Here is a 12,180-nt window from a genome sequence, read left to right as displayed (position 1 = left end):
ACCGGCTTTTCACGGTCTCAAACAATAAACAATAATGTTGGATGGCTTTCGTCCGTCCGCACACACATACAATAACAACAACAACAACAACAACAACAACACAAATGAATACATACGTAAATAAATAATATCCACAATGGGAGGGCACCCCATCACAGTAATTACTGTCATTATTATTTCAGGACTGAATCCGTGGGTTTTACTGAGCAATTCCAGGACCATGCTGTCAACTCTGTCAGAGGATAGAGTGCAGAGAATAGCCGCTTGTCTGAAGCTTTTTCATTATTATTATTATTATTATTATTATTATTATTATTATTATTATTATTATAATTATTTATTTCTTAGCAGACACCCTTATCCAGGGCAGCTTACAGTCGTAAACAAAAGTACATTTCAAGAATCATCAGCTGAACAAAAAGCTCACAGTAGTGATGTTTCAGTGGCTTCTGGGCTTGATGGCAGCAGCTTCCCAGACCCTTCACTTGGGTCTTCTGCACATGCGTTCTCTCCAAGCCTGGTCCAAAAGGAAGATTTTTCAGCCTGCATTGAATCCAGGCCACCTGTTAACAGTGTCTCGGCACTGTCTGCAGACGCTATCCTAGTGGACACAGCCTGCTCACCTGCACTTAGGCGTAGCGCTGGGCAGCGTTACCAGAAGGGAGGTTATCACCACGGATGTGTCCAGCCTCGGCTGGTGTGCCATGTGGAACAGCAAGGGGAGCACAAGGAGTATGGAAACCCCTGTGGCAGGGTCTCCATACAAATATTTAGGAACTGCAGACAGTGTTTCTGGCCTTGCAGAATTTTTACAGAAGGTTCAGGGGAGACACATGCTCGTCCGGACAGACAACACTACTGTGGTAGCTTACATAAACCACCAGGGCGGCCTCAGGTCCCCCAGTCTCCACCGGGTAGCCCACAGACTGTTGCTTTGGGCGCACCACTGCCCTGGGTGACAAATTGGGCAGCAGACCTCCTTTCAAGGGGAGCTCAGTGCCTCAGAATGAAGGCATCACCCAGAGCTGGTGAGCCTCATCTGGCAACGTTTCTGGAGAGCACAGGTGGACCTTTTTGCTTCCCAAGAATCATCCCATTGTCCCCTCTGGTTCTCCATAACGGGAGCCAGGGACCTGCTGGCCCAAGAGACTCTGGTTTTTAACCCTGATATAGCTCCTGAAAGGCCAGCCGTGGGAACTGCCGAAACGCTGCAACCTGCTCAGTCAGGCGCGGGGGACATTGTGGCATCCCGACCCATCGAGCCTGCAGCTCTGGGTCTGGCCCCTGAATGGCACTATTTGAGCCATCTGGGGCATTCTAAAGGGTCATTGACACCATACAGAATGCCAGAGTAGAGTCCACGCATTCCCAGTATGGGTACAAGTGGGGCTTGTTTCAAACACTGGTGCCTGCCTAAGGGTTTTGACCCCACAACCTGTCCCATGGCCGTTATACTACAATTTTTACAGGACCTATTTGATGAGGGGAAATCCCCTTTACATTGAAGGTCTATTTGGCATTCATTTCGGCTTGTCATATTAAAATTGATTTAGTCTCCGCAGGGGTAATTTTTGAAAGGAGCTCGCCGGCTTCGGCCGGCTATGAAGGTCCATTGTTGGAGGCTTAATGTGGCACCTGAAGCACTTATGAAGCCTCCCTTTGAGCCCTTGCATTCAGCGGAGCTGAAATATTTATCTATGAAAGCGTCTTTCTCACTTGCGATTACATCCAGTATGCGGGTGGATGAGATGCAAGCTTTTTCGATTGGAAAAGCCTACTTAAATTTTGCCAGGGCCAAAGTCACACTTCGCGCTAATCCTGTTTTTTTTGCCGAAAACCATCTCGGCATTCCACATTAACCAGACAGTGGAACTTGAGGCCTTTCATCCACCTTCTTTCCAGTCTGATAGAGAGCAGCAGCTCCATACGCTTTTCACTGGTGCGGTCACTAGCGTATTATGTGGACAAAACTCAAAGTTGGAGGTACTGAGCAGTCTTTTGTCTGTAATGGAGCTAAGTCCCATGGGAAAGCTCTGTCTAAACTGATGCTATCAAGATGGATTACAGACACAGTTAAGACTGCATATGAGCGAGACAACTTGCCCCCTCCAGATAATCTCACTGCCCATTCCACCAGGGGCATGGCAACTTTGTGGGCTTTGTTCCAGGGCACATCTGTCAGGGACATTTTCGATGCAGCAGTGTGGGCTACTCCCCATACTTTTACGCGGTTCTATCGGCTGAATGTCGTGGATCCACAAAACCCTGGTTTTGGAACAAGAGTGTTAAGGGTGGCCTCGATCTTGACCCTTACAGCATAAACATAGAGTTGAGTTTTCCCTCAGTTATTTAGCCCTATCATTGTACTGGGGTTCTTCATGGTAACGCGCAAGGTGGCCTTGGCCGAGCCTTGTGGCATTCCAGTTGGTCTGCAATATTGCCTAACGTTTTGATTCTTGGACCCTTGCATGCATAGACGTTATCCTTTGGGCACCCTCTGCTGCAGCAAACCACAACTCAACTCCCGCTACGACTCTCGCAATAGAGATCTCGCTAATAAGACGCAACAAATACTTAAATTAGTATATTTTCATTAACATATTTTTCTCTTAGTGCATATGACAAAATATATACTTTGCTAAATGTCGCAACGAAAATGTAAATTGCGGTATGTTTGCGCTGCGACTGGCCCATTTTAGTACACCTACCCCTATATTCGATACTTTTCTTATGCTTTTGACAGCAATATAAAATGTAGCTGGTAACAATTTAAAACATATTCACATCCACACTAAATTGGAAACTGTTGAAACAAAAGCCCAATGTACAAATACTTATAGCTTGCCATTTATTTTTTTATATTTAGTGGTAAGCTCTGCACAGTACAGGGTTATTTGTTGCATCTTAATTTTTTTTTAATGTTTTTATATGTACTTGACATTTTTACTGCCAAAATAACCGTTTTACTCTCATTACGCTGTTCTCAGATCTCACTTACTGCACAATTATGTTCAGCACAAATTCATTAATATTCATGAGACGTTTAGTACATCCAGTAACAATGTAAAACTATTTACTGGAAAACGACAAACTTGAAACCATTCAAAGATGAAAGTGCTTCTGCTGCTGCTCTTGCCTCATTGCAATGATGTATCTGAAAAGCGCAGAACACTCACAGTCCATCAGGCTTTTGACAGATTGACGCTCAGCCTAGTTAGAAAAAAAATTAAAAATGACAGGAGCTGGGGGTAAGTTACTGGCACACACATTTGTGTTGTACCCATTCTATTAAACAAGGTACTTACCTACCAAGCTACCTGTCTGTCTGTTGTGTAATTGGAAAAAAATAGTATGTAAGTGAGGAACTACAGGTGCTGCTTTGGGGGAAACTACTGTAGCTTATTACTCTGTTATACTCTGAGGCTGGCTGTTGCACAAACAGATTTTGTAGGGTTATCTCTCTATACGCTTTTCATGATAAATAAATTGGAAGGTATCTCCACGGCAGACACTATTCTAAATATTTTCTGTAATAATGATGTTTAGGTATATTGGTACAATAAATTGAATACTGCATTAATACATAAGGGGTCAGGTTTAGTAAGCTTTTGCTATGAGCAAAGTTTTTTGCATTTTAAAATGATTATTTACTAAACGCTGAGCAGAGTTTCAGTTAAGTTGCTGTTATATCGCTATGATTTGTAAAGCTTTGTTGAAACTGAACTTCGAAACCATTTGTGTTTAGGTCCTTTTCTAACCGACAGAGAAACAACTGCAGTTCAGTGTAAAAATGTGTTTGAACTGAAAATGCAGACTCTGGGCTTTCAGTAATGTGCATTCAACAACAAATAATGTGTTCAGCTCAGTTCTGGTAATGAATACAGTTTAATTGTGATGTAAATGCTGATTGTTCAAACTAGTGTCCTGTTTTAAAATATGATGTATTTATTTATAGTTGATTGGTGCCTGAGGTTCCTTTTATGTCACATACAAGGGTGGATATAGCACTTGAGTTTTTTTTTGGGGGTTTTTTTTTTTGGTCAGAGGAGTATGAGCCTTAGCAACTGATGCAAATGAAGGTTTTCCTTTATTGAAAATGTTTTACAGATTTTTAAATCTATTATATTTAGAAAGATTCCACCTTATATTAAAAGCCCCCAATCCACAGGGCTAACATGCCTTATATAAAGAACAAGCTGCTGGGTACCCAGTTTATTAAACTATATTATTATAGCCCTATGTTATATTATTTGAGTATACCCAGAAGCATGGTGCTTGTCAAGAATTTCCTTTCTTTGCCACACAAGAGTATGGTATATAGGGCCTCAAGAAAGGGCACTAACTGCACCTGTACGTGTACATTACAGTAGTGAGCCGCACGTGCACCATAAATCTAAATTTACTGTCTCATTTAGGAACAGAGAACGCATTAATTTACATACACAGTATTTGGCTAATTTACATACCATAGCGTGTACACTACATGTATTGTGAGCGATAATTTAATGTGCACGATGATGTCCCAGACTTACCCGTGACCACCGTGATATAAAAAGCACCAGCAGTCCAGGCATATCAAAAATGAGCGATCAACAGACGCAGCCCTCCGGAGGGAACAGGCAGAGGCAACGCAAACTGGAATTGCACGCAGAGGAGTTAGAAATTCTAGAGGAGGTGGTTTATTTAAATTATAATGCCTTGTTTGGTCCAGTGTTTTATTTAACCACTCTATTATTTGTAGCAATGCAAAGAACTATAAAATAAAATCTAAGAAATGATAACATTAATTCACGTTTAATATAACCTTTTATTTACACTTAATTTTCACTGCTCTGTATGAAAACTTTAATGCAAGTAATGCCTCCACGAACCACGTTACAGATACTGTTGTGGAAGCTAATTACTCCATTTACAAGTCTCATTAAAATTGCCCCCAAGGCTTTTTTTATTCAGAGGTTAAAATCTGAAGTGTTTACAGGTGTGCTGATTTTTACAAGGCTTTGAATAATCTCTTTCAAAAGCCCTCTTTTAATTCTTTAATACCAGCCTGTCACAGATTTTAAGATAAAGAGCTTTCTTCTTTAGTGCACACATCTATGTAAATCACAGGGACTAAAAAAAAGAATTGCTGATAACTGATCTCAGCATTATTTTTGTTACTAAAATCCTGACCGAGGAACCTAATACAACTTCAAATAAACCCACACTTACAATTGCATTAGGTCTAAAGAAGAGTAGTATCAATTTCAAAATGACTTTCAAAGTATTATTATTATTTTTTTAACAAATAGGTATATTGTATATAATTTTAACAGAGCTGTGCAGTGTGCAAGGCTGTTTTTTTTTTCACAGGCATCACGTTCCTTGAAATTTACCCATTGCCGTGTAGTGTGCTGTACCCACTAATAATTCCCATTTCTGAAAGATTAGTGTACATTTTGTATCACTTAAAAATAAATACAGAAAATGTTGAACCTGGTAGCTGGTTTAGTTTGCTTCCGGTAAATTATTGAATACACTGCGTATAGCTGCACAATTTCTTTAAAATGTCTTCAATGAAAAAGACACCAGCTGCATCAATGATTGGAAATATTTCTGCTAAAGATTGGTCTGTCCATTACAAGAAGGGGACATTTCACGTGTCTGTTGTTGTTTTTACATTTATGTATGTTTTTGTTTTGTCTGATAATTCACTGACGGTTAAAACAGAATGTCTTTAAAAGGTGGACACATTAAAAATGAAATATTCTACAATTTAGCATTTCATGTTTTTCAGGTAAGCATTTAAATATTTTGGACATTGTTGGTATAATAGAGAATTATACATTTTGAATGTGACAACACAATTTTTTCTTGCTTTAATAAATATTATGTTTAATCGTGAAATATCTTGAAATACCTAATTTTATACTGTGAAATAATCCATTTTTTTATGTGAAACAATACAGCCCTACTCATGTTCATTATGTGACTGTAAAACAGGACTGAATGGCTTGGTTTATATGCACTCCTCATTTTCTGTCCATTGTCGTGAGAATGTGACCTAGCACACACATATCATGCACATTCCTCACGCTACAGGATGTGCACAGCCAAAACATGGCACTGCTAAAAAGGGTGGATAAATCAAAACTAAGGTTTCGAAAGCCGTACTGTTTGCTCACAAGACTTCAGCAGTGAAGAGCCTGTTTGTGACGTAACCTTGCACAGCTTTCTACTAAAACTAAATGGCCATGCCAAGCAGTTCTTTATTAACAATGAGATCTGCAGAAAGTTGCCCTGGGGAGCTTCTTTGACCAATAGAAAAAATAAGCATGCAAGGAGTTTAGAGACCTCTTCATTCAGTATGTTTTTTGTATTTTATATGTATTATTTTAACCATTTATTCAATGTTTTAAATTATTGCTGTTTGCAGGTGACTTCTAAAATGATAGTGCTTTATAATTGAGTTGTTTTATGAGCAAATACTTAAGCTACTACAAAGTACATGAAAACACAGGCCTTTGTAAAAAAAAAAGCATAGATAGATAGATAGATAGATAGAGAGAGAGATGGGCTTCAGTGAGTTACTGGAAAATAATTCCATCTAGGGTTTATGTGACGTCATAAACTACGAGACCGTTGGGTCTAGTACTTTATAAACCGTCACAGAAACCTGAGATGGAATTAATTTCCTTTAACTCACTGAAGCCCATCTATTATTTTTTACAGTACATGCATATTAGTAGCTATAATAAAAAAAGACAATAAACCGGTGTTAAGGTTCAAATTGCAAGTGAATTTAATGAATAATAATAACGTAAATTAAGTTAGTATTAAAGAATCTTAAATGTAATTTTCTTTTTGATAATTCAGGAATGGTGAATTAAACTGGGTAGATAATGAACTGCAAACAATAACGTATTTAAGAAAAAGGTGTCTCAATGGGGTATGTTTTTCTTGTTTTCTTCGTCACTGTCAGAGTCGAAGATTATTTGTCTCACTCGTTTGTTTGGTGCTCCCGTTGGTGGAGGATAATTGTAAATCTTCAAAGAGACAGATTTGTTAAGTGCCTAAAAAGCACGAATTGTGGGTGTTGCCGAGTGATTGAAAACTAGACATTTTGTGATTTAAAGTGGTCTCGGGGTGCACAGGAGTCAAATAACAGTCAAAGGTTAAGTATAATCTTCTAGAGACAAATATGCCATTTTGACATCACTACTGTGGTATAATGCCTTTTTTTTCGAATGACTCGGGATGCAAATATAGCCTTGATCCATGTATTTATATATATTGATTTGTCCTTTACACTTTTGTTAATTTTATTAATGGTGATAGGATAGCTGATTGCCTTAAGCTTAAGGCTTCTCAGTCTCTTAGCAGTAAGATAAGGTGCAATTCATGTTACACAAGCCTTGAGTAACATCTATCATGGGCATCTGCAAAAAAGTAAGGTTTGCACCCTAAAAATGTACTAAATTAGCATGGTCTGCTGTATTATTGCTGAAGGCTACCAACCTTAGCACCTGCAGGCTTGAGTGACCATGAATAGAGAAAGAATAAAAACATGAACAAGAGAAAAAAAAACTGTTGGTTCCACAAATGTGTTAAAAAAAGACAAATATAAGGCTTAAATATCAACTTGCTGCAAGACTTACAGAATGAAGATCCAGAAAGTTAAAACAAATGCCCAGGTGGCTTAGCATCTGCTGAAAAATGTATTGAACTTGTATGGGCTACCGGTATACTGGATCCCCAAAAACACACCAAAAAAAACCAAAACATTCTACTAGCTAGAGCCTTGCTCTGTCCCTGCAGAATTCTGATTCATGTATTATTATTATTATTATTATTATTATTATTATTATTATTATTATTATTATTATTATTAAGAACATTATGTAATGGGAAAAGCTGGCGAGTAGGGCAGCCTATTGTAGAACTACTACCAATATTTTGAAAATCATTCAATCTGATATTAATGCTAAACATTTTGACTGGATATTTTTTATATCATTAACCTAGAGTTTTGGATTTATAGTGCACAGTTTTTATCAAATGTATTACTCACTGTGCTGAAATAATATTAATGTGTACACATTACATTATGTAAAAACATATAAATCTGTACAGTTGCCTCATACAGTATACAGTACAGTAATACAATCAAATGAATACCTAGCACATTTTCTTTTTATTTTAACCTATAGACAAAATAAGTCATGCTGTTGGATTGTAACACATAACTGTACAATGCAAAAATGATAAATTATTTTAAATCGAAACTAAATGATTTTGGCACATTTTCTTTTTCTTTTTTTTACCATAGCCTATTAAGTACACAATTAACACAAATAGATAATGGTGCCGCATTGACACGTTATGATACTATATAGTACCGAACATATACTGCACGCACTTTACATAAATACAAAGATATATAATTTATATAAAACGTTTTACAGTTTCTGTTGGTAGGAGTCCGACTTTCTTTGCAAAAGCAATTAAAGACTTAAAATTCTGAATTTTAACTGTAGTCCACATCTTGCGTTTCGAACCACTGGAGTCCATCAGTATTTCTGAAAGCTTCTCGGCCTTTTCCCACCAATTGATTGCAATTAGTTTAAACTCTTAAGAGTGTGAGTTTTATGCCCTCTTTTAATCATGTACTTCATTTTAGTGATTTAGTAGGCTATTTGTATCTGTTCTTCCATTTATTTTGGTCTTGTCTTTGGTGTCAGTATGAGAGCTGTTTTTTTTTTTTTTTTCTAGTGTGTCTCTTTGGATCTATTCACAGTGACCTAGCATCACACTTAATTGGATATTATTGGGGGACATACATTGTGCCCGGCATATCCCAATGTACAAGATAACGGTATTTTTTATAGCAAGGGACTACTGTACCAAAATAGCAAGTTACATGTTAACCAAGCAAATGTGAATCAGCATTTATTAGTTATTGTATTTGTACAATGTGACATCATAATTATAAGACCTATTTCATATGAAAACAAAACCAAAAAAATCTAATGTTCATAACAGCACAACATGCATTGTAAATGAGAACCTATGACTTACTGAAGGTATGCTAGCCTGAATTATATACCAAGACACATAATAATTCCTCCATTTGCATCATTTTGAGAAACTGCTGCGATTCTGAAGTATAAATGCTGCATTTATGATTTTTTTATATTGCAGTAACATTGATAAATGCGACATGTCTCTGATTTAATGGTTTTCTGTGTGCTTTCTTCTTTTGCATTTCCTGCTGCATTTATTTGGAGATGCTGTAGCTTTTTAGTCACACAAGACTGAATTCATACATTTCTTAGTCACCTTGTTTGTATAAATAAGCAAAATGGGCAGGTACACAGAAATATACTATAACTCAGAGATGTGCTGTTGTTATAAGATTTTTTTCCAGCCGTTGGTTAAGGATACAGTGTATCCAATTGCTGAGAAAACATATATTAAAATATACCCAGATCAAGTAGATAAATTAGGGTCATAAGAAATAATGCTGGGGAATGTATGGCATTATCAGTGGATACATCCTATAAGTCAATTTTATTTTAAACTTATTTTAGTTCATGACTAATGGGTGATTTTAGCAGCTGCCTACATTTTATAGGGAGAAGTCACCAGTTTCTGAAAGAGCACAGCAGAGTAGACCCCCCCCCCAATTTGAAAACACCTAAATATCTGATGTCCCAAAAGCATATGCAATTTAGAAAAAACAACCAGTGGTATGCATTAACATGTGAAATTAATCATTGCAGCAAGTCAACCTGCAAGTGTTTCATGGGGGATTTCATCAAGACATTTGACAAGCCTATGGAGAAAAAAAATAAAGACTTGCTTAGACAGCTCAAGTTCTACTTTTATTCTCTCTTTTTTTTTTCTTCTGCAAAATGTTTGTGAATCATTTTTGAAGTGATTCAGCTGTTAACATTGTCATTTTATCAAAGTGTGAATTGGTTACAATCCAGTTTCAATGCAAATACTGGCAGCCTAAATGGAGAGATTTTTGGCATCACTTCTTGAAATGTATTTTTGTTTCCGACTGTAAGTCGCCCTGGATAAGGGCGTCTGCTAAGAAATAAATAATAATAATAATAATAATAATAATAATAATAATAATAATAATAATCACCTCTGTATTATTTGTGTCCATAAGAGAATGTAGTAATTGGCAACCATGTTCAACTTTGCATTGGTATAGGAGTCCAAAACTTTGTTTAAAACATGGGTTGGAACCAATTGAAAACAGATTCTCGTTTACAGTGATGACCCAGGGAATTGGTAGGAAACTTAACCATTATTTACAGTAGAAACAGTTTAAACAAACCAGAGCTTTATCCATTACACTGGCTTAACACCCCTGAAGAATGCCCCCTACTGAGCCACCAATACCACTTGTAGCACCTCGTTTTTCTATGGAGGTCCCCCATCTAAGTACTGACCAGTCCCAACCCTGCTTAGCTTTTTAGCATAGACAGGCTGCTCTTGTGGTCACAAAACAAATTACTTAAATTAATCCTGGGAGGTGCAGCAACAATCTATCCTTTTCTATTGTGACTAGAATAATGCTAATATATGTGATATGTAAAAGAAGAGTTGATATATATAGAGAGGCCCTGGTGGAGACAATTTAATTAAGGATCTTAGAATTGTCTGTGGTGTGCAACGTGCTACATGGTTGTGTGTTCCAAGAAGAACTAAAGATAGAACAGTTATATCACTGTGAATGGTTGTTCTCCCACACAGATCTTTTATAATATCCGATTATGACAGTGTGAAAATGGCCTATAAAAACACCCATTCTTGAAAAAATAGTAAAAGCCATTTTTTAACCCTTGCAATTGGCCTCGGGGAGAGTTATTGAAAATCACTTTCGCAGACTGCAAAAATGACAGCAGCTTTTAAAGTTAGGAGCCACCATTTATCTCATTTTCAACCAATTTCTTCTTCTGATTGTTTTTATGTACTGACTGATGCAGAATCAGAGAGTTGCTGTTGACAGAACAGGTCTGTAGGGTGCATTTTCAGCAAAAGTTTTCTAGAAAATCACTGTCTTTGAGTTGCAGCTAAAGCACTGTCTTGATTGAGGGAATTTGTTTTAATTATGTGTGTCTATACTTTTATATTAAGTGTTAATATGGTGATAACTCTTTTTACAATGCAGGAAAGCATCTGACAGACAGTTCCAACTGTCCAGTACTTGAGTACTGTGTTCTCTTTACCACCCTCTTAACCTTGACCCAACAATGCTCAGTTTGATTCAGAACTGGAGATAATACCTATGTATGAACCAAAAATGTTGATGTTCGCTACAAACCCTTGATAACATTACAGGATTATTATGCACAGTTGGGTGTACTTTATTCTGTATAGTAATCGGCACTTTGAGTAATATCTAATAGATAACTGACCTTGGTTTTCTTTAAGTACCCTTGCTTTTGGCACAGAACGTTTTATTGTTGCCAGTGCCACAGTTGGATGTTAATGCATTGCATATTAATGCTTCATCACAGAATCTAAAGACCTGAACATTCTCCTTTATTGTCGTTACAGGTACATCTATGTTCCAATGGGAGGTTCTCGGCATGGGTTTCTGGGAAAGATGTTTTCCTCTGGATTGGCCTTTGGGTTTGGTTACTACTGGCATGGTGACCATGACTGTCTACTTAACTGGGCAGTATTGAATTGGCTTGGAGTCATAGCAGAAAATGGAGTGAAGACAGTTGTTTCTTTCCCACCTGTTCAAGGGTTAATTGTAAGTGTTAACCAGCTTTAATTATTCTTTAAATGTAAAATTGAATCACCATTTTTGATCAGGGAGGTTTTGGCTGTGGTGAAGAGGCTTAATCCCCCTACCATACATGTCAACAGTCCCAATATGGTTGGGACAGTCACGATTTCCTAGCAAATGTCCCGCATCCTGATGCATAGGAAGAAAATCGTGATATCTTCTCTCTTTAGCGGCTGTTGACCCTCATGCACTGCACTGTCTGGCAGGGATTGTGTTCACACGACCAGATCTCAGTTTATTAACATATGTCATATTGGAGAAGCGTATTGTTTCCTTACTGCTGCTACAAAATTGTTTGATGTGTATGATTTTTAGTAAAATGTGCCAATGAAACATGAAGGACTGGAGTTAGCTACACTCTTTATTTCATATAACATTCGTTGATC

General features: G+C 37.4%; 1 pseudogene; it reads left to right on the top strand.

Moving 5' to 3' along the window:
* The window catches only part of LOC117402885 (protein-cysteine N-palmitoyltransferase HHAT-like), a 71,516-nt pseudogene that overhangs the window by 32,829 nt on the left and 26,507 nt on the right, over positions 1–12,180 (top strand).

The sequence above is a fragment of the Acipenser ruthenus genome, chromosome 5 (assembly GCF_902713425.1).
Source record: "Acipenser ruthenus chromosome 5, fAciRut3.2 maternal haplotype, whole genome shotgun sequence".
NCBI classification, from domain to species: domain Eukaryota; kingdom Metazoa; phylum Chordata; class Actinopteri; order Acipenseriformes; family Acipenseridae; genus Acipenser; species Acipenser ruthenus.
The sequence above is the reverse complement of the archived record's forward strand: the minus strand, read 5'-3'. Positions and strand labels throughout refer to the sequence as shown.